Source organism: Pelobates fuscus, chromosome 9, assembly GCF_036172605.1.
Source record: "Pelobates fuscus isolate aPelFus1 chromosome 9, aPelFus1.pri, whole genome shotgun sequence".
In the NCBI taxonomy this organism is placed as follows: Eukaryota; Metazoa; Chordata; class Amphibia; order Anura; family Pelobatidae; genus Pelobates; species Pelobates fuscus.
The window spans coordinates 137,774,422-137,799,831 of NC_086325.1; the positions used below are offsets into that span (position 1 = coordinate 137,774,422).

The window sequence follows — 25,410 nt, forward strand, 5'->3', positions numbered from 1 at the left end:
GTAACCACTCCCCCATTTATAGATTGCTTAATAAAAGAATACATCAGTATAGGAATCCATCCTTCTTTGGTTGTTGGCACAGTGGCATTGCATGTTACTTTCTAATTGTCTCACTCTTCTGCCTCTGCAGGTTTTAATCTTCATTGGGGAAACACTGCTATCATTGAACTGGGCGAATGTTGCAGATATATTACTGGTAATGTATGAAGGGACATCTTGGGAGGTTTAAAGGATTTTAACCACAGATTAGCCAAATACATAACTTGCTAAAGGGACACTCGAGACCCATAAATTACTTTCGCTTGCTCAAATGCTTAGTGGGTGAAGAGTGCGTCCTCTTTTATAATTTTACAAAAAGTGCAGATTGCAAAAGAAGTTTGCACTTTTATAAATTAAACTTGTTACACTCTCATGGCTGTCAATCAATGGAGCTAAACTCAAGAAGCAGCAATTGCTCCGAGTACCTGCCTTGCAAAGGCTTCTCATTGAACTGCATCTTAAAGTCTGTGCGGGGTTAGAAGGGGAGGGCTTGCAAAGGCTGCAGACAAGATAACTGCGGCTTTTGCAGGCTGTTTTGATATATACCCCCCCATGAGAAAATGCATTGTAATGTAATATAGTGATTTTTATTTATTATTTGTTGGGGGAGATATTTTGGCAGTAGAGTGTTTCTTTAATCATTCCTTGGACAGTTGTGCACTAATGTTTCTAAAGTGGCAGTCCCAATTTTCAGGTCTTTGCCCACTATTCTGACTTTACTCACTGGTGTTCGACCTTTGGTGACACCAGAGAACAGTCCCCAGAAAGTGTAACGTGTAGATGTGCGCATGTAGGGCACAGCCGGTATTTAAAGCTGTGTGGCCGGTGCCGGTATTGCAAAAATACCTTCAATACAATTGCCGGTATTTTTCTTTGAAGAGAATGTGTTGCAATATCGGCACCAGCCACCAGGGTGTGCAGTGTTCTAAGGCCGTGCTAGGAACACTCGTTGGTGCTAGAGCTGTGTGGAGAGAAATACCAAAAATAAAGAATGTGGTAAACCGCATCACTTAGTGAAGGGTTGGAAGCTGCATTCTTATATTTTATATTATTTTTAAATAAAAGTTTAGTTTTTTATCCATCCTTTTGATTTCATCATCCTTTCTGGTGCTGCTGGATTCCTACTATTTCTACATGCTCTGGTGGGGATTATACCACCATAAGCCACTACTACTATATTTTTGCAAGTTATTGCTCTGGAAACTGTAAGTAGGATATTTCATTTTATTATTTCCTGTTTGGATTTTATACTGTACCATTGGAGTTTGTATTCTTATTTTTCTCCCCACATACGGTGGCTGAGGTTGGATATTCGTTACTACCTACATCTACATATCCTAAGATGGGGATTATACCGTCCAGGCGATATACAGCAGAGCTCTTAGCAGCTCTGTAAAGTGTGAGTTTGCCTTTTATGGGATATTTTGCACAGGGCCGGACTGGCCCACCGGGATACCGGGAATTTTCCCGGTGGGCCGCGGCACCTGGGGGCTGCTCTGAGCAAGTATGTGCCACCAGGTGGCCGGTCCGGTGGCACACACTCTGAAGGGGCCGGTCGGCGGCCGCATTCCGCGCTGGAGCCGCCGAACCGGGTGGCAGCCTCGCCGGTCCGGCGGCACTCCTTTCACTAATGCAGACACGCTGGGGGCTGATGGAGGAGGGAGGAGCATGTCTCTGTACCATGCTCCCTCGCGGTTCCCACAATTCCCAGCACAGGAACCGCGAGGGAGCATGGTACAGAGACATGCTCCTCCCTCCTCCATCAGCCCCCAGCGTGTCTGCATTAGTGAAAGGAGTGCCGCCGGACCGGCGAGGCTGCCACCCGGTCCGGCGGCTCCAGCGCGGAATGCGGCCGGCACCAGCCCCAGCCCCACTCAATCAGGTAAATGTGAGGGGAGGGGAAGGGAGGGGAGGGGAGGGGGGAAATAAAGAGACACAAGGGGGGGATAAAGAGACACAAGGGGGGATAAAGAGACACAAGGGGGGGGATAAAGAGACACAAGGGGGGGATAAAGAGACACAAGGGGGGGATAAAGAGACACAAGGGGGGATAAAGAGACACAAGGGGGGGATAAAGAGACACAAGGGGGGGATAAAGAGACACAAGGGGGGGATAAAGAGACACAAGGGGGGGATAAAGAGACACAAGGGGGGATAAAGAGACACAAGGGGGGGATAAAGAGACACAAGGGGGGGATAAAGAGACACAAGGGGAGGATAAAGAGACACAAGGGGGGCAATAAAGAGACACAAGGGGGGGCAATAAAGAGACACAAGGGGGGGCAATAAAGAGACACAAGGGGGGGCAATAAAGAGACACAAGGGGGGGGAATAAAGAGACACAAGGGGGGGAATAAAGAGACACAAGGGGGGGATAAAGATACACAAGGGGGGATAAAGATACACAAGGGGGAATAAAGAGACACAAGGGGAGGGGGGAAATAAAGAGACACAAGGGGAGGGGGGAAATAAAGAGACACAAGGGGGGATAAAGAGACACAAGGGGAGGGGGGAAATAAAGAGACACAAGGGGAGGGGGGAAATAAAGAGACACAAGGGGAGGGGGGAAATAAAGAGACACAAGGGGAGGAGGGGAATAAAGAGACAAGGGGGGGAATAAAGAGACACAAGGGGAGGGGGGAAATAAAGAGACACAAGGGGGGGAATAGAGACACAAGGGGAGGGGGAAATAAAGAGACACAAGGGGAGGGGGGAAATAAAGAGACACAAGGGGAGGGGGGAAATAAAGAGACACAAGGGGAGGGGGGAAATAAAGAGACACAAGGGGAGGAGGGGAATAAAGAGACACAAGGGGAGGGGGCAAATAAAACAGAGGGGCACAGTGAAAGGATGGGGGAAAGAGACAGAGGGGGGATAGAGAGATGGTGGAGGGAGGAAAAAGAGACAGGGGGAGAGAGAGACAGAGAGGAAGAGAGATGTGGGGGAGAGAGAGACAAAGGGAAAGGGTGGAGCCGGCAGGGGAGGGAGAAAGGACCCGGGAGGTCAGCCTGCAGCTCCTCTGCGTCCTTCTCGCACGTGCACAAAGCGTTGCCGCGGTTACGACGGCACTGCTCCGGCTCTCACGAGAGTGAACTCTAGCCCTGGAGCTATGGGCTAGAGTTCACTCTCACCACGAGTTCCTGGTGGTCGCCGTGTTGAGAGTGAACTCTAGCCCCATAGACACACTGCCCCCACACACACACCATACACATTCACACACTGCCCCCCATATACACACTGCCCCCATATACACACTGCCCCCACACACACACACCATACACATTCACACACTGCCCCCCATACACACACTGCCCCCCCACACACACACCATACACATTCACACATTGCCTCATACACACACACAGTGCCTCCATATACACTGCCCCCATGCACACACACACATTCACAGCCCCCCATACACACATTTCCCCACACACGCTACGCATTCACACACTACACCCCCCCACACACATACACTGAACCTTTCACACACACTGCACCCCTCACACATTGTACCACTGCTCCTATACCCTACTACAGCCCCAAATCCCAGCAAACCCCAGGTAAGTTGTCAAACTGTTCTTAAACGGTTTGACTACTTACTCTGTGAGGGGGTCCCGGTGTTCTATCATTCTGCTATACCTGTCAGATTTCTATACCCTCGTCACTTCCGGGGAGGGGAAGCAGCTGGATCCTGTGCTGCACATGTGTGCTAGCACTCCTGCTACTCCTCCACAGCCAGGTCCTGGAAGGTAAGTAAAACTAGTGTTACACTTTCATTATAGTTAGTGCATTCACTAAGCTTAGGACATGGGACATTTAGGGTTAATGTTAGGGTTCAAATTAGAGTTAGGATTAGGGACTTGTTCACATTTAGTGATATTTCACAATAGGGGAATATTACTAAATAGGGATTTCTCACACTCTATTTTAACCCTTACCCCAAGGGTTAGGGTAAGAATAGAGAGTGAGAGAGGTTAGAAGCACTTACCTAACCCTAATTTGAACCCTCACTTAACCCTAAATGTCCCGTGTGCCTAAGCTTAGTGAATGCACTAACTATAATGAAAGTGTAACACTAGTTTTACTTACCTTCCAGGACCTGGCTGTGGAGGAGTAGCAGGAGTGCTAGCACGCACGTGCAGCACAGGATCCAGCTGCTTCCCCTACCCGGAAGTGACGAGGGTATAGAAATCTGACGAGGTATAGCAGACTGATAGAACACCTGCACTCCTTGCACCATAACCACTACACAGAGCAGTAGTGGTTATTGTGCATGGATTTTTTCTTTAAATAATCTACAAGTGCCCCTCCCGGGATCAGGCTCTGGATCCTCCACTGGTATATGACATGTATATTAATGTGTGTATTAGAGATAATATATATATATATATATATATATATATATATATATATATATATATATATATTATATTTACACATATATTAATGTACATTTATATATGCATAATACACAGAGAAATGTCATTAATATGTACCATATGTAATGAGCAGATATTGGCCCAGTCTTGTTGCTAGGTAGGTGCACACTCCAGCACAATAACATATTTAAAAGTGAAGAGTGCACCCACAGGACTTCAAAATAAACAAGATAACGTCAATTTTTTACAGTTGTGCCCAACATACATTCACCATTTCAGTCCCATTACCAAGCTTTCCTTAATATGTCATGGTAGTTGGACTGAAACATTGATTACATGCAAAGGCACGTCTGCTTAAAATAAATCAGCACTTTTGTTTATTTTGAACCATATGAGTGCTTTTTTTTACGTTGGAGTAATAATTTTTAATTTTAAGTTCTCTTTTCTAACTCTGTATTTGCACACTATGCTGGCGCGACGCATTATGGGGCTGGTAAAAAAATTTTTTCCAGGGCTGCTTTTAATGCCCAGTCCGGCCCTGATTTTGCACATATGTGTATCCACTCATTATAGCATATTGCACTATTGTTTGTATTCTTTGTGTTTCTCTTGAGGTCTTCATACTGAATTGTACTAATCAAGATTGAGATGTATGTATAACATATTTATTTATTCTACACTTCTGAGCACTATTTTGGCGCGGTTTACCACATTCTTTATTTTTTGTATTTTTTGTACTCTTATTTCACAAATAGCAGGTATTGGGAAATCCTGCTGGTTCACTGCTGCCACACTTTTTCTGGTTATATAGCGAGCGCCTAAACTTCTCCTCTATTATCTACGAGCTGTGTGGAGAGGGCTGAAATGGGATGTCGCTGCATGTCCCTGCCCTCTCCACTAACAAAGTCCGCATGGGAGGAGTGGGAGCAGCAGGAGCTACAGGACAAACAGATGGAAGATTTGCACCAGGACCTGAGTCATGAGAGCAGAGAGTGTGTGTTTAGCACTGTGTGTGTGTATTCAGCAGTCTGTGTGTTTATTCAGCAGTTTGTGTGTGTGTTCACAAGTAAGTAGCAGGAAAAAAATATTCCCTGTATTTGTAAGTTTTGCAAATAGCTGCTGCTATGTAAAAGCTCAATAAAAAGTATCACAAAAAAAGTAATAAGCAGAATAACTGCTACCAGCATAGCGAAAAAGCACTGTGGCATCCAATAGTGAAATTTACCAAACCTTAAGGATAATGGGAGGAATAGGTAATACAATCTACAGAAAGTTTTAGCAGAGAACCTGGAACCCAAGTCACAAAATTAGTTACCATTCAAATTCTTCTATTCTCCGAGTGTGTGTACTCAGCAGTCTTTGTATTCAGCAGTCTGCATATTTGGCAGTCTGTGTATTCAGCAGTCTCTGCATATTTAGCAGTATGTGTACATGTATTCAGCAGTCTCTGCATATTTAGCAGTATGTGTACATGTATTCAGCAGTCTCTGCATATTTAGCAGTATGTGTACATGTATTCAGCAGTCTCTGCATATTTAGCAGTCTGTGTACATGTATTCAGCAGTCTCTGCATATTTAGCAGTCTGTGTACGTGTATTCAGCAGTGTGTGTGTGTGTTTGTATATACACATTTACACAACGACACACTGCTTTATACACTCATCCAGACCGTATATACACACACTGCCGCACATACACAATACTATACACACAGTCAGACACAGGAGAAACATTGCAAGTATTTTATAAGTGATTTAGGTAATTTCTGCTTCCAAATGTTCTCGTTCTTTTATGCACATCGTGTGCTGTGATGTCACACATATATAATTAATTATGCAAATTAGCATGGACGGTATTTTTTTCCAAAAAGGGTGGCAACCCTATGTACATGCTGCACGTTTAGGGAACTAGGACCCTGCAGAGAGCATTGAAAAAAAGCTCTATTCATGTCCTACCCTCAGTGGGCTGGTCTGCTTGATTGGCTGATAGCCTGGCATGCATTTGACATGATCCTATGATTAAGAGGGGACATTCGACACAATATGTGTGAGGAGGTAAGGGGTTGCTTGCCACGCTGAGGTGCAATTCCCATTATATTTGTATTTTTATCGATTTATAATAAAACATATGGATTTGGACCAATGCTATTTTATTAGCAATACTGTGAACAGAGGAGTCTCCTTTGAGAAATTTTGAATTGTTACTGCTGACCACAGTTCCAGTTCCAAAATCAGCTGACTTTTGATGCAAGAAACAGTATATTGTTGCTTTTGAATTTCCTCACACCGGCCCTGCACAGACCTTTACAGGGATACTGTAGGCACTTTAACAATTTAATTTTATTGAAGTTGTTATAGTGCCTGCAATCCTGCCCACCCCCCCAAAAAAACTTTTAGTTCACTAATTAGTAGGCTTGGAACCGCGGCTTAGTGTGTGATGTTTTGCTCGTTCCTCCTGGTCTGATGATATTTCTAACTCTCCCCTTTTTGCAGTATGTGGTGATTCCTACAAGACGTGGAACGGCGGCAGTATTGCAGATCGTTGTGTCCCACATATTAGGAGATGCTGGCAGCCCGTATGTAATCGGAGTGGTAAGTGATCATTATATCTCCATAAACATTAAAGGTTTACACCAACCCCCATGACCACTTCAGTAATTTGAAGAGATCATGGTGGTGGGAGCCTGGATGTGCAAATGTGCTTTAAACACTGCACATTCAGAGATATTTGCATTCGTGTCTCGGGGGCTAGTTACTCTGAACTCTATTGCAGGTTGCCTAATGTCAATTTTATATATATTTTACGTCCGTCATCAGCGCACACAACGCATGCTTTCAAGAGACACAATTATATTGTCCCTTACAGACAAAGTGCCTGCAAAGGGAAGATCGCTTTCCCCTCCCTCCATTACTTTAATCGCTTTTTTATTTTATTTTGGAAATTGAAAGTTTCACCGTCCCAAAATCTCTCCCTCTCCACTCCGGGGGTCTGTGGGGACAGTAGGTCCTCCCCCAAGAATATTAGAATAATAGAATAGGTTTTTAACTATTTGATCACAGGCTAGCAATGCCTGTGGGCAAACAGTTGGGATTTTTTTTCAAACCGGGTCCCGAATTTTAAGCCTCTGAGCCTGGAATTATTAAATTTGGTTTGGTTTTCAGCTGTCCAGCAGCAATTGGCCCTGCTGATATTTGGACCAAATATTTGGGTCCGGAAGTGCAAAATCTGTATATTGTTGAATAGTGTGAACAATGTCTGGATTTCGGAGTCCTAATAGCCCCATATGCGGCCCGATTGTTTTTTCCCATCCGGTACTGCGCTATTTAGACTTTATGGAAATCCCCTGTACGTGTCTTTATTTAAGTGGTCCTTCCAGTGGGATGCCCATTATAGATTACCAGCAGTTGTTGAAATATGCATCATTAAGTGAAGATACTGAACAGGTACAACCAGTATGGAAATTAAAACATGAGAATCTTTACATATTATATGTGACAGATGGCAAAATTCACCATTTGGCAATTTGTCTAATGAAAATAACTGTGCTGTATTCTTACAAATACACGTGATCAAAGAATTTGGATATGTTTATTTATTTATTTGACTTTTATAATTTTTTTCAGGTAGCACAGTCATCTGCAATAGTTATCAGGTATATATACTGACACTAAGTAGGACACGGATATGCCTCTGATGAAATAGGGCAATACCCTTTGAAACGCGTAAGGCTACAATCCATACGAGCGAGTACTGAGAACTAAGGACTGTTTGGGGAGAGCACCATTCGGCTATCCATTCCCTTTGCCTGACATCATCCTGGCTCACCTATCGATGTGAGGTCGGAGGTGAACCAACCAAGACCGCGGACGCCGTCCTCACCGGCTGCTGCAACATTTACCTGGAAGAAGACTATCACCATCCACAGCCATCCAGGAGCATCGGTCAGGTCATATAGCCGTTTTTACTTTCTTCTACTTTGGAACAGTTCTGCAGTATTTTATCTACCCATATTTTTGATGTTTCATTATTTTTTTTAATTTTTTTTTAATTCTTTATTTTGTCTTGTGCATAGATTGACAACATACGTGTAGCGCCATGACAGCGTCCACATGTGTTTCCTTAACATTTCACATCGTGACAGTTTAGACAGCACATTTTTTTTATATTAAATGAGAGTATCAAACTATTAAACATCGTTTTCATGTTATAACAGGCTAAGCTAGACATGCATAGAACAGTGCTGGTTGCGCTTAAGATATGGAGCAGGCTGGTCGTTTAAATGTATGTCTTTGTAGCGCATTAAAAACAAAAAATAAGAGAAAAGTAAATATACTATTAAGTATTAAGTAAAATGAGGTGTCATCACATTTTTGTTTTGTACAACATGTATATAACAGGCTATGTAGGGTCAGTAGTTTGCGCCAGACTTGCTAGGTTAAGTACGCGGTTGACAAAGGCAGTTACGCTTAAGGGTCTGTAGCAATACATTTTGAGGCCGGAAGCATTTGTACTTAAGGCTATATTACGGTAGTTGTGGTTCTCGCTTTGTTATTCATCAGGATGGGCATGTCATAGAACAGAAAGCAGAGGAGTGACAAAAAGGGAAAGCATTACATGTACATGGTTTAGCTATACTATGGTTATATACTGATAATACAGGCTATAGATAAGACACCTAATACATCAGACAGGGCTAGTGCCCATGTGGATCCAAGAGCATAGCCTGAAGCTGAAATAGCCTTCGATCATGACATACTCATGACAGGTGCTGCATAGAATTACAGTAAGCGCATAGCAAGCATGTGAGATAAAACCTCTGAGATCAATAGAACCACTGGAGTCTCTTTATGTAAGCCCCGTAGTCCCCCGGGCACATCGCTTTCAGATTGCTGACAAGTGCTGCTTACAAGCCCCTCCATTCTGCAACCTTTGGCTCCCCGTTGCTGCTGGCTCATTTGTGGGCTGCGACAGCAAGGTTCTGACAGGTGGAGAGTCCAGTAGGTGTGTTTCTGTGTGATCTCAGCCGACTCCACCAGTGGCCAGCATTGGGGGTCCCCGGTGGGGCGATCCATCCAGGTGCTGTGCGGTGGTGTGTGCAATCTCCTTGCAGTGCTCTATGCCCAATGACCAGTCCCGATCGCTGGGTGCCAAGGCCTGGTCCGCCAATCACTTAGCAGTTTGCTGGTGTGGTAGTACGGTCTGGGGATAGGTGCATCAGCCAGCCCTGATGTTCTCTCTGCTGGTTGTGTTCCAAAGTGCCCATTACAGAAGCGGGGTGGCCATTTTGTCTGCGTGGCTCGGGGGTCCGAGAGCATGGTAGTTGCCGTGGTATCGGTTCTAGATGTGTTGGTTCCCTCCAGTGTGGGCCCGGATAACCCCCCGGCCCATGGGGGGGGGCCTGTGAGGAGTGTCATCGGGCTGCTGAGTGGCCGCTAGATTTAGAGTCAGGGCGGCGGCCGTCCACCCTGCCCTTCTCCCATGTAGGCTGCAGACTCCAAAGCCTCGCGTAGCCCTCAGGGGCCTCGAAGCTCCCGATCTTGGGGTCTGCAGTAGCGTCCACCGCCACCCGGTCACTTTGTTGCACTTCTTGGCTTATTATGGGCTTAGTGTGCCATAGTTCTCAGGCTGAAGGGCCAATGCCTGCAGGAGCCTCTCCCGCATGCGACCGGTCAGCATGGCGGTCAGACCCCGCCCCCGATGTTTCATTATTTTTAGATCATTAATAATAAGATTATTAATAGATCACTATTAATTAAATAAAATAACCTTTTAATCTATATGTTCTACAAGTCATCTTTGGATCCATACGGATTTTATCTGAATTGTTATTACAGCAATAACATGGTAAAACTTGCACATCTATTTTGACTGCTACAGTTGCAATCATCTTTTTGGCGGTCAGCCCAGATTTTTTAATGAGAGACTAAATGTCAGGCTGTTAGTTTGCAATACTAACAAGCCCCTAGTTCTATCCCTATGTTTTGTTTTGGTTTATTTAATTATTTCTTTTTTCTTTTTCTTTTTTGTCTTTCCTTTGTCATGAAAGTATATTAATTCATAAATACCTCAGCTGATTTTGCTATTTATTCTAGCTGATCAAAGGTGGTTTATGATACACACTTATAAAGACTGGTGTGCAATATTTATCAAATTCTATGTTTGGACTTATATATTGACATTTGGACTATTTGCTGCTATAGTAAATTAAATATCCCACATAGATCATTATTCTGCTATCCTGAGTACTCTGTTTGCATTATTACAGATAAGGTTACAATTTTTGTGATTTATAATATTTAGAGTTTGTATAATTTTAAATTGTACAGTTGTATGGTATAGTTTCATCTGCATTAATTGTATAATTGTAATTTCCTATTTGTGATAACCCTTGGGATTTGGTGAAACCCCACTCTTTCCAGTTTTTGAGCTTTCACTTATTTCTCTGTCTTGTTCCCTCTTATCTATTTTCTGATAGCCACTCTCTTTGGCTACCAGGATTTACTTATTTTATGTTTATTTATTTATTTAGTTTACTGTTTTACCTGCATTTTGGCCTTGATTTAATCACTAGCTATAACTGCTTCTCTTTCATCTTTCTTGTTCTCAGATTTCAGATCTAATACGCAAAGGAAAGCCAGATTCAGACCTCTTGCGGCTTAATAGCTTAGGCTCTGCTCTGATTATTTGTGCCTTTGTGGGAGTCATCGGAGGGGGATTTTTCCTCGCAACCACGCTCTACATAGAGAAAGATCGGAAGAAGGCGGAAAGTTACTACCAAGTTGAAGATTAAGATGATGAGGTTTGAAAAGAGGCCTGGACATCCTTTACAAAATGTAACGAATACGGTAAGAATTAAGTGCTAACCTGCATTGGTCACAACGCCAGCCTACTGTTACCGTTTTCTGTTCTTATGTTTTTGTGTATTTTTATTCACTGTTTATCTCGCTCCGTTTTGCTGTCTTTTCTGAAGACGAGCTAAATCGCCCACAACCTGTTCCGCTGGCCCAACCTCACCGGTTAGTACTGACTACACGGCCCCGTGACGGTGAAATGATGGCCCAGCGCCCAACCAGTGTCTCCCCTCCACCCCCCCAAATGCCCGGGGTTACAGGGCACAGTACACTATGGAGCCCCTAGGCGGGAACACCGGCCTAGCCGGAACAAAACAACACATACAGAAGAAGTCACATGACTCCTATGTACCCGAACTCCATAACACTCTGCACTCTCACATAGACGAGACACAAAGGCTTAGACCTTGCCCGATACCCAACCTGACACATGCTGAACCACGTGAGGAACTAAGCAACTACAGAGGCCATAACCTGTGCCAGCGTCCCAACATAGTCGCAAAGTCCCCCTGGGACGACAATAGATACATATCTAACACGCAGCACTGGCATAGTCAGTCCCTCGCTTAAACTACATAGCCCTTATACAAAATGTGCATAGCTCGACTCGGCCCAACACATGAGACAAATGTAATGTGACTGTTTTATCGTGCATCTGCTGTCGTGGCACAAATACCTATATCTGTATTGCTGAAACTGCACCAAAAATAAAGAATTAAAAAAAAAAGAAAAAGAATTAAGTGCTAAAGGAGTCCTGGTAAGCAAAAGCAGCAACAACAAGCTGCCAAGGCTTCCTCTTCTTGGCTGTACCGATAAGTTCTCACAATGGGTTGGTGGTTGCTCTTCCAGTAGGTGAGTTTGTAAGAGAGCAGAAAGAAATGTAATTTTGGAATATAACTAGAAATTTCGGTGGCGTGATTATGGAAAATCACCCACAATTTTAGGAGCTTTAAAACCAGTTCTGAGATGAAAGCTTTGATGGAATAACCTCCATCTAGGCATATATAGCTGTTTTCCTTAGCAGGTCAGGGTCTTCAGCAGAATATTAACAAAAAAACCCAAAAACATAGAAGCAGTATAGGAAAGTAGTATGTAGGAAAGTTCTAGGGATATATAGTAATGAGTGGTAATGCACTCACATGACAGAGCCTTTCATGTGGTACAAACAAAACAGCATCCAGTGGTATAATCTCCACTTCTGGATAATGTTTAGCTGGATTTTATCAGTGTTGTCATGCAAGGCAAAACATACATCTCTGTTGAAACATTTATTGTAGAATAAAAAGAGCTCCTACTTGCATGCCCCTGAGCAATATGGTGATGCTCAAACCTTATGGCGTAGATGCCTAGATAGGGAAAGCGACCAACAGGATTGAAGATGATATTAAGTCCTGGTGTTTCAACATGTTTGATAAAGATCTCTCAGTGATTCACAATGCTAAAGAAAACCAATTACATTTTGATTCTCAAACAGACAGGTTTATGAGACTGGATGTATCTCATTGTATCCCCTGTGCGATTCAAACACTTGCACACCTTCTCTGCCACTTTCACCGAGCCTCTTCATGTAGCATTCAAAGTTTACATTGACAGACGGTTAAGATTTGGGTTTTCTGCACCACTATCCCAGTGTGGGATTAACCAATTTTATGCATGTTCTCTGCAAACACAGTAGGAGTCCATCATTAGATGAAGTGCTTTCAAGCCATTAGGGAAATTAGTGAGTACGGACTGGCAGACAGTCTGATCCAAAAGGCATAAAAGTTGGCTGCAAGAAAAGGGGAGTTGGAAAAGTAGGCAAGCAATTTCTTTAAAAAAATCAATATACATGAATTAAAAATAAATATTCGGAGATGGCATATTATAATATAAAGCTTATAATAATATGTTTAAAACTTGTAATGACCGTTATCTTTTAAGTACGGTTCCATTTCAGTTGCAAAGTTCATTTATCCATAATCCATCAGTCAAAAGAATCCCACAGAAGGGCACACTAGATACGTTAAGATAATACTGAATTTTTTTAAAGAAACTTGCCTAGCTCCCCATTCCTTTCTGGCAGCTACCTTTATGCATCTTTGTCATGTGTCCATACCGACAGTGGTAAATGGTTGGAATAAGATACTTTTGTTCTAATTTACCTCAATTTTTTTATGGAAGTTTCGGTAGATCATCAAATCTCCTGAAATATCTTGCAATGGACCTTGACAACAGCTATTCATATGATCTATACAATTAAATAACCGAGAAATAAATATAATGCAGTAACCATAATTGGAAGGCAATGACCCACATGAACCTCACCCGCCCAACAACACTGTTGTGTTGACCCACATGAACCTCACCCTAGAGGCAGTTGGGTACCCTTACTGGTGCACGTGGTTGGGACCCATGGGTATTGTATTCCATAATATGGTTGAAGTTAAACTAAAGTATTCCACTGGTCAGAAAACTGGTCTGGTTGCAGCTATCTGCAGGGATATTCTTCTGAATGTTCAGTAATCCTCTGAGCACTGGATCAGAATAGGCCTGTCCTTAGACCCAACAATTGCTTGACAGTGATCTTCCTTTGCTTGTATCCAGCTCTGCATTAATGCCAAACCAAAATGGAGTCCTGGATTATTCAGCCATGTGCTCTGAAGCCCGTAATCTACTGGTCACCATACATAATTACAGGGTAATTCAGCCCGGGCATTTTTTTAATCACTGCGGCATTAAAAATGAAGGGGGCGGAGCTTAGCCACTGAACCAAGCGGACGCAAGTCCTGTGAGCTCTGGCCACACTGGAAGAAATTGCCGGCAATCCCTGCCGGACAGGCCAAAGCAGCCCAAGGGACTAACAGGCAGAGCAAGGGAGAAATGGCACCTACCGACCGATGCCCTTTTTATTCCCGCAAATGGGGAGGAAAGTACGCCGCAAAGCCAAGGCCTACCCAGCATACAGGGCCCTTGAAGCACTGATACGCAACGCGGTGTACCCTATCACCACACCACCCACGGAGAGCGAGACAACCAACACGGCAAACATGGGACGGAAATCCCAGCGAATAGCTACAGTTGCGTGTAAAGACACCCGCTATATAAGCACAATGCTGCAGCGCCCTGCGGCCCCAAAGATGGCTGCCACGACTGATCGAGACACAAGCTCCACATGCTCGGAGCAAACCCCGGGGAAATCATAGACCCACAGTCACCCCTGGACGTGCAGACAGACCCGATGCATTGACGCCAGCCACCAAACCGGGTATTAGGAACCTCCTGGTAGAGCTGAGGCAAATGGTTGCGGCAGATATGCCCATGATGCGAACAGAGGTCCAAGCAGTAACAAACCGTGTGAAAACCTCATAGGAGGACATTCTGGACGTACAACAAGAAGTGAGAGACCTTAAAGAAACAGTGCTGCAACTTCAGTCTTCCCACTCAGCCCTGATCAATAAGCTGGAGGCTGCAGAAGACAGAAGCCACAGAATCAATGTAAAGATTAGGGGCATCCCTGAAAATATCAGCTAATCGGAACTGCCACACTACCTCAGACGCCTCTTTGCTACCTTAGTACCACACTCGCAGGCAAAAAGGCTATCCTTTGCAGGGATCTTTTGCATCAGCAAATCGAGACAGGCACCTCTTCTAGCAACCAGAAAAGTGATCCTTCGGTGCCAAACTCTAATCGACAGAAACCACATCTTCACGGCTACAAAAGGCAAAACACCGCTGGACTTCGAATCCACCAGTCTCACCTTCTACCAGGACCTGATCAGGTCCACCCTCCAGTGGAGGAAAACACTGGGCCCAGTGACCTGCCGCCTACGAGACGCCAATGTGACCTATCGTTGGACATTGCCTAAAACCCTGTCGGTTGACCACAAGGGCACCACTCTGAAACTCACCTCTATACAGGAGGCAGACTCCTTCCTTCAAGCGTTGGGGCTCCCACCGGGAACTGGTCCACCTGACACTCCTACCACCTCTCATACATTAGAACCCCACAAGGACTGTCCCCTTTGTACCCCGAAGGAGAGGCGCCCCGATAGCAGCCACTTGATTCCAACTTATTCCAAAAGCGCACAGGCGCAAATGTTTATCTATTTGTTTATTTAATTTATAAGAATTTTTTAATGACTCACGGTTATGTTGCATCTCCCAGTTTTACAATGCCCCCCATCCCCCCAGGGTGCATTAAACCAAAGGCTAACACGACCACCAGTGGATATCCCACACCTTACATTGGTCACCAACGCAAAAGGGCTCGCACAGTGGCCACCACCATCTATCTCCCTCCCCCCCCCCCCCCCCCCCCGCAACCCCCTTGGTTAGGGATCATAGATCTCACTTGTACCACACACGCAACTACATGGCACATAGGGCACCTAATTGATAAGAGTGAAAACACCCAAACACAATGTACTTAGCCCCTATGCCCAAACCAGTGTCACACCTGAAGACTAAGTGGTACATCCTCTTATCACCGTCGCTCCCACTAGTGCCCACCCACGCATTGCAATCATTAGATGTCGTTAACTAAAGAGTAAAGCCTAGATGAGTAGGAACCACCAACGACATACTTTTTCTTTTCACTTGTAATTATAGTATCACTGCGTTAGGCCTAGTTAGGATGTCATATCATACTATGCTAAACCTAAAATGTGCTATGTTCTCAACTGCCACATGCATGTTTATACCTACTGTACAAAGTATGATATGTTTACCATTTCTGTGCAGGTCTAAACTATGCCATGCTGATACCCTTGTTAAAACACTAATACTTCCAAGCGCTGTTGTGGCATTGAATACATAATTGTTCATCTTCTGCACAAACAAAATAAAGAATTTAAAAAATAAATAAAAATGAAGGGAGCAGATGGGAGCAAAGCAAATGTATTATTTTTTCATAAAAATATTAAAATTAATCTTTACATGATTCAGAGTCCAAGTTCATAATAAAGTAGATATTGGTAATAGGAAAACGTGTAAATAAAACAGTTACAATTCTATATATGGAAATATTCAATATATAACATTTTAGCATATAAAATACTGTCAAAAGTGTAAAAGGAAAAATAAAATGACATAGCTAAATAAAAGTGAAAAGGAAATAAAGATATTTTAAGAAAAAGATGATAGAACAAATGTCCTAAAATATCTTACGGTATATACATATAAAATATTAATTTGGTAAAAAAGAAAAGGGGGAAAACAATAAATATTCCAAATACTTAAAATGTTGGAACCCAGGACTAATAAATAACGACAATAAAAAAGCTTTAACATCAAACTCTATATTAAGACCCATTAATAAGAAAAGATATTCTCCTTTTTGCTTAGATGTTTTGAGTCGCCCTCCATCTCCCCGCCACGATCTCTCCCTGTTCTATCTCTTCAAATGTCAATAGTCCTGGGTCGCTACTGTGAAATTTATTAAAATGTTCAGATTTGTTTCATTCTAATTCTTTAAAGAACATTATTCTGAGAATTGTAATTGAATACAAAGGGCATTTGTTCACTCTCCTGTTTTAATTGACTTTATTCTATACTTTAAAATATGTTTCCTTTCCATTTTGTCTATCATTGTGTATTGTGATTCTACGTCTTTTTTTTATTATACCCTTTTTGACAAAACTGTTGCCTTTTTTTAAATTTTAAATTGTTGTTTAAATGTATCTTTCTTTATTTGATTCTAATAGTAATATGGCCTCCATTACCTAATAGGAGTTATCCTAAGATGGCCATTGCTGGAAATTCACCTAATTGGTTATTCTACGGAACTGAAGGACTGTATTGGCCAAAACCCAATGAACGTGGACTTCTCAAAGAAACTCTAGGGGGTTATTTAAGGGGGTTTGTTTCTTTCATTCTTTGTTATGCACCTTGATCAAAATATATTGTGCGTGTGCTTATGTGGATGACTTTTTTTTTAAGCCTATATGTAAGATTTCATTTATTTTTTAATAAACTTGCTATACTTAATTTTAACCATCTACTGTCTGTGTCTCACCTCATAACCTACATTGGAATATTGAGGAAAATTCAGAAAACACTTACAGATGGGTATACTGATCACTTACACAAATAAATGGTTTATTGAGATACTGCCAACAGACTACTATTAAATAGAGCCAGTTTGTAACACTCTTACTTCCCTTTCCAGCAGTTCCCCTGTCTAACTCTCGCGGCCTGTGTGCCACGCGGAGCGTTGCCATGGTAACCTGTGGCAAGGCTCTGGCGGCCGTGGGACTCGCAAGATTTAGACGGGAGCTGCTGGGAAGGTAAGTAAGAGTGTGCTGTGATCCCCCAGGACCGCCGGGCCCATGACAACCGTCTCGGTTGTCATGCCCTGAAGGCAGTCCTGGTCTGCTTTATCGGCAATATCGGTATCTTTATAGGCTGATGTTGATGAAAATTTAGAATATCGGCCAAACCAATAATTGGTCGATCCCTAATTTGGAACAATGCCCTGGAAACATTTTCAATATAGCATATGCATATCATCATTGAACAAAGAACTGAGACATTGAGCCAACTTGATAAATCTGTAAAAGAAAAAAAAACTAGAACCATTTATGGAAACAGAAGATTTTGAAAGCCTATCCACACAAATTAAATACAATTTGGATAGACTGGAGAAATCAGTTATCCTCACTAAAAAAATAAAATTCAAAAGCGATCAAGATGATTACCAACAGGGTAACATAAGGAAATGGTCCAAAAAAGAAAAAGTGTACAAAAGGAACGATCTCCATTAAATGAGTCTACTTACACAAACTTGCAAAACAAGAAAAGAATCAGGATTTGTAAGAAAGAACCCTGTTAACTTTCTTTGGTATTCTTTTTTAGAGATCTAGTACATTCTCATACCCAATCACGTACTCAATTTAAAAACCAACACTTTTGCAGACCAGGCTAAATCAAGAACTGTATCTACTTTATTTCCTTATCTTAGTTGTACATCTCACTTCTTGGAATCACTGGAGGAAGTGAGCAGAATATAAAGTGAAGATAAGTTACATGGCCAGCCTCTCCCCCCTTCAGGCAGAGTTACAGAGCACTATAAATCTATACCTGGAACTCAGCGCCATTTTGCATTGCAGTCTCCACCCACCCAGATTCCCGCATGGCAGCCACAATCTTAGGGAGACAAAGCAGCCACCATAGCTCCCCCATTGGCAAACAGGACAGCAGAGGTTACAGGAGGCTGGGACAGAGCAGAGTACTACGGGTTTTTGGAGGGTACTACTTGCCAGCTTTATACCCTGTGACTTTGGCCCCTTTAAGTTATTGTGGTTAAAGATACTATTTATGCCTGTTTGTTATTTTAAACAATTGTTCTTTAAACTTTGGAAGTGGTCGAAGTGGAACTTCGAATTACCGAACAGCCGGACCACACACAAGTGGTGTGTGCAGCCAATTTACCTCCCAGGTTGGGAGTTAACCGCAGCCAAATTGACGAACGGCTGGGTGGTCACCGTTCGTATAGTCGAACACGTGGCGGCGGCCATCTTGTTTAGTTAAACGTGTTCAGCTGTGTTTTGTCGTTGAGTTCATGGAACTCAATTCGGACACGCGATGGCACGAACACTGCTGAACTTTACCTTATCCGGAACTTTGGGAGTCGAACAGCGTTCGACAATTCGAACGCCACTTTAACAATGGCTATTTGCACGAACGGCCCCCGTCGTGCATTTGAACTGAACTTAGTATTGGAAAATAGACCGCCCGCAAAGCCTAACTCTCTGGAACTGTTTTGGGCATGAAAATGTGCATGCGGTCGGTCAAAAGAGACTTCCAGGAATTTCCCGAACCCCTGCTCTGATCTGGGTGATTTTTGGATATGTTGTTCACCCAGATCAGAGCTATCCAGGGATTTGCCATTTATGGGGATATGTTGGAGTTTTGGGGTGTTTCTGTAATTTGGTTAAAAATTTGTGTTTTCTGCCTGTGGGTTATTGAGTTAGTCCATTGTCTTTGTTAATTGTATCACAGGCAGAGGGAAGGGTTTGTGTACAGTAACTGGGAGTGTAAAAAGTGAAATACTGTATAAAAGAAGCAGCTGAACCATTAAACCTTCAGTTCTACTTCACCCTCAATCTAGGGTCCTGTCTCTTATTGGGGGGAATCTGCTACAAGGGATTGCTATGCTCTTCATACTATCTTGAATAATCACTAAGATCTTGTAAGAGCTTGTTCCTGTTCCTGTGCTCTCTGGGGAAAGAGAGGTTCACCCCCTGGAACCTGGAGCCTTGTCGTAGGTCCAAGGTGGGTAGGAGACGACAAGACCACAAACAAGCTGCGGCGGTTTGTGGGGTGTGCGGTGCTTATGGTGTGTAGTGGAGTGCTTGGAACCCTCAGGAAGCACTAGGAGCATCCGTCAATGGAGGTACCCAGTCGGGGTGCCAGGCGATCCGTTACACAGAGGAACCCAGATACGCTGACTACCGACCTCGTGGATGCCATGGGTGCCCCGGGCAGGTAAGTGAGTGCCGATTTCTGTGACGAAATGTCTTCTATTCTAGAAATTAGTAGTACTATGATTTAGAAGCTGCTAGGTCTGCATCTGATACTCAGGACTCTGAAAGGAATTGCCTATCTCTACACTTTACTATTTTCTTAAGAATGGAGAAGTTTGTCCAATCGTAGAAAAACAAGGCCAAAACACATACAAAACTTTTCAAATCTCTATCAAAAACACCAGACCTGCTCAGAGGAAATTTCTTCAGCAACGCCAAGTTCTGCCACATCTGACGCTTTATTCACCCCAGACCTCCCTAATAACAAAACTGCATCTCTGGCTGACGAAATCACCATCTAAATTAGAGGCGAAAGTTGACATCATACAACACACCCTTGTTGATCTTGTCAGTAAAGTAGCTGCTAACTCCTTCAGACTTGATAACCTCAAAACACTCCTTGCTACACTACATGCTCAACTTCAATGTCAATGTGAACTCATTACACAACAACAAATGAAGGTGGAGGATCTTGAAAATAGAAGTTTAAGAAATAACCTTTGTTTTATAGTACTCCCACATTCCATCAAATCCCAAGCTGCACTGTACGTCCCCAATGATTCAGCCAAACCACTGTGTCATGGGGAGTAAGTCAATTTGTATTTTAATTTCCCATTAACAATACATTAAGGTCAGGAATTATACACACAGCAATGGTAGAGAATCTACAGAGTAGGCACATCAATGAAGGATTGTTGGAAACTGGAACACAAAAATAAAAATTAAGGCCTTTGACCAAATTGTATTTTTGTGTTCATGTTTCCATGTCCATGTGCCTACCCTATTAAACTAGTTATTTCTCTACTATTAATACAGATAAAATTGGTTTCATTGCATTATATTTGGTTGTGGGTAAACTGCTATTAATTGTTAAGTTAAAAAAAAAAAAGATTCTTTAAAAACTTTACATCAGCATCATTGTTTAACATTACCCGATTCATCTTTAGTATGAAGCAAGGCTTCCCTTCTGCAAAACCATAGGAAGGGTCCTCAATCCCAGAGCAGTTCTTTAACTGTGAGCGTCTGAACTGGCAGTCTTTCTTCTCACCCTTTTCATCTCCAGGATGGATAAAATATTGTCCAGGGGTGCACTCTATAATGTTAATTATTTGTGTATCATCTTCATAGTCTAAGAATCAAACAAAGGTTGAAGGACCACTATAGGCACCCAGACCACTTCAGCTTAATGAAGTGGTCTGGGTGCCAGATCCACCTAGGATTAAACCTTTCTGCTGTAAACATAGCAGTTTCAGAGAAACTGCTATGTTTACATATAGGTTAATCCAGCCTCTAGTGGCTGTCTCATTGACAGCCGCTAGAGGCGCTTCCACACTTCTCACTGTGATTTTCACAGTGAGTAGATGCTGGCGTCCATAGGAAAGCATTAAGAATGCTTTCCTATGAGACTGGCTGAATGCGCACGCGGCTCTTGCCGCGCATGCGCATTCAGCCGATGACAGGGAAAGGAGGAGGAGAGTCTCCAGCACCGAGGGAGCCCGGCGCTGGAGAAAGGTAAGTGATTAACCCCTTCCTCTCCATCCAGCCCGGCGGGAGTGGGACCCTGAGGGTGGGGGCACCCTCAGGGCACTATAGTGCCAGGAAAACGAGTTTAATTTAATTTATAAATGTTAAATGTTATTATGCAACAAAAAGTTCCATGAAAACACTGAAAAAATTATAATAAATCAAAAACACTCCATAATACAGCGCTGCACAGAACACCACAAGTGCCATTGTACAGAAACTAAGCCATATTTTCCCCAGAATCCAACAACCAAAATTCCTGGCACAAATGGTTAAAGGGACACTAAAGGCACCAAAACAACTTTAGCTTCAAAAAACAGCTTTGGTGTTATGATCATGCTCCTGCAGTCTCGCTGATCAATTTTTTGCCATCTACAATTTCAACCACTGTTTGTGCAAATAATGCTTTCAGTAATTATTTTCCAAAATGTTTTGGATCACTGCTCACAAGTAATAATGAGAAGGAGAGGTAAAGGTCTAGGATAGGGGCTTAACAGAACTCCCACACCCTGTGCCTTAACCAATGTTGTCACCTAGACTGGGAAAACAGGGGTAACCCAAAGTGATATATAAATATAGAGGAAAAACCTAAGAGACCACTCTCATAGAGAGTAACCCCTAGATTAAAATCCCAGTCCAACCTAGAAAAAGGTCTTAAAAGAAAATAACAAAAACTTTATTAATAATACTGGAAATTCTGCATGGACCTTCGTCGGGTTATCAGGCCAGATGTACAGAAGACACATTTCTGGAGTTAATTCTAGTGGCATGGGTAACAGATGGGACAGGATGTTGCCCACCATGGCCCAGTAGGAGTGAATGAGTGTGCATGTCCACCAAATGTGGTATAGCGAGCCTGTTTTGGTTTGACATCTCCAACACCATAAAGTATAACCTGCTAGACCAAAGGCAACAGTTAGGAGAGGTGCTAGATGCCTAGATAATACGTACTATATCAGGTCAGAAAGGTATATGGTATTATCAAAATGGGATAAATAAGCAATAATGAATAACAGCCTGATCCTACCTAATTTCTGTTACCAGCTAAAAGCAGTAAAACCCAACCCTGGCTAAAAATAGCCTAGTGGAGAAAGACAAAAGTCCAATAGTAGGTAGAAAAGGCAGCAAACAATCCCTAAACACAGGGAACAGAAAGAGCTTCAGAGTTGTAAAAGGAGAAAAGGGAATGACAAGGATAGCAGTAAATAAGTAACTACTATATTGACAAAATCAATAATATAAGTAGAGTCTTTGTCAGAAAAGTAAATCAAGTAAGATCCTCTCTAAATACTGAAGACACACAAACGGGGCATCACTATTGATAAACCCTATAACTCCTGGAAACACCTTCAAGGGTGTTCTATATAAATGCTGAATCTGAAGTGACAATCCTGTAATCCTATAATGCTACCTCAGTACCAAAAATAGATGTAAAAATAAAAAAGTAACCATCGTGTGTCAGTGCATAGTGCTGAAGTGCTCCAAAAGGGAGATAATAATGAAAAGCCCAACGCGCGTTTCAGCGTGAAACCACGCCGTACTCAGGGGCAAATGTTTGTTTTTGTTTCTACTTTTGATACTGAGGTAGCATTATAGGATTACAGGATTGTCACTTCGGATTCAGCATTTATATGCTACATACTACACTGCCCAATACCCCTAGCGGCATGTCACACGGTTGGCCGGATTTCCAAAATGGATGCCGATCACGTGACCCACTTTAAAAATGTTTTTAACCTATTTACAATGCTTGTTTTTACAGCACGATTTAAGGGAAGATGCCCTGTATGTCACTCTATATGTAGACATAACTTTATTTGAAATTTGAAAATGGACATTTTTCTGATGATGTCATTTAGGCACCAAATTTCCTTACTGTTTAAAATTAGTCCCCCTATATAAACCCTACCCTACCAAGCATGCTTTTTGTCTCCACTTGAAAAAGCCATCATAGGTGATGTGCGTTGTGGATATTTTAATATTTTATTCTGCATTCCTAATAAAGCTATTTTGGCTACTTTTAAACTCCCTTTGATTGTGCTATTTTAGTTTTTTTTTCTATTTTATTTTTTACTATTGCTGCTTGGTATCCTGATTTTATTTCTGCCTGCTGAGTATTACTCCAAAGAAATCCTAGGTGGGAATTATACCACTTACGCCTAAGTCAATCAAATGTGAGTACACAATGTATTACTTATACTCCTTTGATATTATTTTAAGACAGCGAGCACTATTAATTGTCTCTCTTCTTTCGTACGGACTACATACCGGTACGGTACTTACCTCTCTACACATATCCTATAAGCGGGGATTATACCGCTGTACGCCATCCACACTAGAACTGGTTCAAGCTCTACTACACGTGAGTAGGACTACTTTAGACCCTGCTGTTATACTAATGATCCATCTATATTAGACGTATTGCACTATCTAGACGTATCATCTGTCTTTTTTCTTCCACATACAAAACAAAAGACCAACAATTCCCTACGTATCCTATAAGCGGGGATTGTACCGCTGTATGCCCAGGGATGTATTTACCACAAGGCAAACAAGGCATTTGCCTAGGGCGGCACTTTCGGGGGGGGGGGGGAGGGGTGCCAAAAAATGACACCCCAAGCTCCCAGACAAATGCCATGTTTGCTTCATGTTCTGGGGCTGCCCACCTTACAGTGAGTGAGTGAGTGAGTGAGTGAGTGTAGCTGTCACTGTGTCTGTGAGTGAGAATGGGTGTGCCTGTGAGTGTGTGTCAGTGTGTGTATGTCATTTTATGTGTATCTGAGAGTGTGTGCCTGTCAGTGAGTGGGTGTGTCAGTGAAAGTGTGTGTTGGTTAAACAGTGTGTGCCAATGACTGTATGTGTGTGCCAATGACTGTGTATCTGTCAGTGAGTGCATATCATTGTATGTATCAATGAGGGCATGTGTCTGTCAGTCAGAAAAATGTGCTTGACACAAATTGGGGGGGCAAATTTAGATTTTGGGGGTGCCCGAATTTAGTCGTGCCTAGGGCAGCACAAATCCAAAATACACCACTGTGTATGCCATCCACACTGGAGCTAGTTTATCTCTACTACAAATGAGTAGGATTACCATAGACCCTTTTCTTCCTACAATCCACTTTTTTTTACCAGACATACTGCACTATTATCTTCTCCTCTCTTTTCATACCGATCCTGTGAAACTACCTCCATACGATCCTCATAGAGAATATTCCTCTACATAGGCCGTTGGTGTCCCATCAGGCTTTCTTAAGACTTTGTTTCAGTATCTCCTTTGTGTAAAGGTTTTTTCTTCTCAAAGATTTGTTACTATATGCTGGACTTTGTTTATAATTAGCTGCACTACGGCTTTGGCGCAACCTTCATTTATTTTGTTTTTTGTGCTATCCTTGGTTATATGGTTTGGAGGGAGGTTTGCTGCCTCACACTATCCCAATTTATAGTATTGGTTAATTTTAGCGCTGTTTCCTTTGTTTATATATTCTTATCTGTGATTTATAGTTTCTGTATCATTGGTACAGCAGGAGAGGAAGAACTTCGACATATATTGTATTTATTTACACTTTTTATTATTACTTTGGTAATTTTAATAATTTTTACTTTATTTTCTGTAATAAATATTGTGTTTGAATATACTTACCTCTACCTTGAATTCCTGGATCCGGTTAAGGGTAGTGTCGCCCCCAATAATTGACACACATATCAATAATACTTAGAGCCAGTTATTAAAAGGCTCTTTAAAATGTGAGCACCTTTTTCTCTGTATTTATATTGCACTGTGCACTAAGGGTATAACAGTCTGCACCCAGAAGTTTCTTTTCTTTGTTTCATCTCATTTGGAGATTGACTTTTGGCTGAAAGGAAGAGAAAAGAGCAAGCTGCACCAGTACGGTCTCGTTGCCTACCTTAAAGGCACGGATACTCAAGTGTTTAGAGCCTATATCCATACAAAAGGCTCTAATAAATGTGAGTTTATTTGTACACATTTAAATTCAACCCAATATAGGTCATACAATATTAATCTATGTACCCTTTTGTTTTTTCTTTCTTTTTCATGTACACCTTTCGCTATTACCCTGAGTGGTAAGTGTATATTTATATATTTGAGCACTT

At 42.4% G+C, this 25,410-nt stretch overlaps 1 long non-coding RNA gene across 1 annotated transcript; it reads left to right on the forward strand.

Annotated features, from left to right (window-relative positions):
- The first annotated feature begins 6,939 nt into the window (after positions 1–6,939).
- Positions 6,940–17,051, forward strand: LOC134572408 (uncharacterized). Its single transcript, XR_010085278.1, has 3 exons — positions 6,940–7,012; positions 11,029–11,266; positions 16,979–17,051. It is a non-coding gene; the product is annotated as an uncharacterized LOC134572408 (long non-coding RNA).
- The last annotated feature ends 8,359 nt before the right edge of the window (positions 17,052–25,410 follow it).